This window comes from Aplysia californica, unplaced genomic scaffold (genome assembly GCF_000002075.1).
Source record: "Aplysia californica isolate F4 #8 unplaced genomic scaffold, AplCal3.0 scaffold00865, whole genome shotgun sequence".
NCBI lineage: Eukaryota > Metazoa > Mollusca > Gastropoda > Aplysiida > Aplysiidae > Aplysia > Aplysia californica.
This window is the reverse complement of record NW_004798135.1, coordinates 42131-44102: the sequence shown is the minus strand read 5'-3', so window position 1 is coordinate 44102 and position 1972 is coordinate 42131.

The window sequence follows — 1972 nt, the reverse complement described above, 5'->3', positions numbered from 1 at the left end:
CCCCCGCCAGGGCAGTGCCACTGACTGAAGCGTTCTTTAGGCAATTCCCAAAGGGGGAGGGGGTATTAACACGTTCTTATGCACAGTAGAATTGTAAATGGGCTGATTTATCAATGTCATGCTCATACTGTGCTGGATTAACATAGGGGAACTGCTGCTTTTTCTTTCCTCATCCTTACTGTTGTCATTTCCCCTCTACTTCTTTTGTATGTTTGTCTCATATCAATATGAGTATTGATGTTCACCTGTGCCTAGTCACCAACAAAAGCTTCCAATGATAGAAACGGTAATGTCGTGTCGCAGACATGAAAAAAAAAATAATCCAAAAAGCAGACAACTGGAACTGGTAGAGGAAAGGGAAAATCATGGGGTGCGTATGTGTGTCTGTGTGCTTTTGGTAGAATGCATCGCTTGTAGTTGGGAAAAAAAGTTGCATTTCCTTTACTAGGCGAAATTTCTTTTCGTTCACCAACCCAGCAGAAGTCGTTGTGTTGGAGGAAAATATCTTTCCCATTTTTGCAATGAAATTTACTGTTGTTACCAACACACATGTGGTGAACAGCCGGCCGGCTAGCCATAGGGGGGGGGGGGGGATTAGGGATGAACCAATACATTTAAACTCGGGATTTAAGAAGTCACATTTTCTTCAAGGCTTTTACTGAACGTTCTAAGGAAATCATGTCGCCGTTTCGGTATTTCCATTTAAACACTTATTATGTTATATCCAGGTGCGAGCTGGATGTTGAGGAAAAATCTATTCAACAATGAAAGACATTATCCCCCCCCCCCCCAAAAAAAAAGAAGAGAAGTAAGCAGTATCTCTGTTTTAAAAATCATTCTCATACGAGCTTTGAAGTGGATTCACCAAGATTAAAAATATGTGCCTGCTATCTTTTGTGACCTTAACTTGGTGCAACAGTGTATGTTCCCTTGAGACTTGGAAGTTACGATTTTTCTTAATGAAGAGTTATTAGGAAGTGATGAGCTATATATATAGTTCAAAAACTGTAAGTTAAGGGGCCACTTGAACTAGTGAATTAGGAGCGATTAGTTTTGCTTTGTGTAAGAATCGTAAAAACCATATTAATGGTCTTAGCTAAAGCCAAGGTTTTCAACACCACCTAGCCATGTGTTCCATCCTTACATAAAAGATAAGAAGACTGGCAAGCTGGAGAGAGTAGGTATTAAATAGAGGGCTCTCCAGTGTGGAAGGATGTACCACTGGATACTTATTGCCACTCGGAGCAGGCCGATCACAGGGATAGCAGTAGGCAGGGCGCGCCAGCTCGTGGATAGGAACTCGATAGTGAAAGGTAGGCCAATGGTGTTTATAGCTCCATTCGTCATGCCCATGAAGAAGCTGAAATAGAAAGCAGGCCACGGAGATTGATATTGTTGGTTAAGGTTACCTGTTGCTGACCTTTTTTTTAAAATCTGCAAAACATTAATTGAGATAGGACCCTGTCCATTGAACTGCTCACAATGAAAAATTACGTAGAAGTGTTCTCGCAATATAACTAGTGTCCGTTGATTTGTGGCCTTACAACTATCGTTATCAAAGAACGTTGCTAGCAGTACAAATACCTTTTCATGTACTACATGTACTACTTTCTGTTAATACTTTGCAAGCACACCTCCACTGTTGCCATTGACAGTTACCATAAAACACCGTAGCCTCTTCGACATTTATGAACAAAAGCTTCGAATGTACAGAGCTGCCCAAAGCGAACGTAGCCTTTGTCAGAACGACGCCACCGTGACAAGCAGCACAGCCCAGTCTAACCCCAGACCTGATCTGACCATCAATGATTTATTTATAGAGGCACCAGCCATCCATGTCCAGGTGCTGTTTTAGCCTCTTTTTCCTGTATTCGGATTAATAATATCTTTTTGCCAATTTATTGGTTCCGCTTCTATGTACCCCATATCAATGGTTCTCAACCTGGAAATCGCCTATAATTCGCTGTAATTG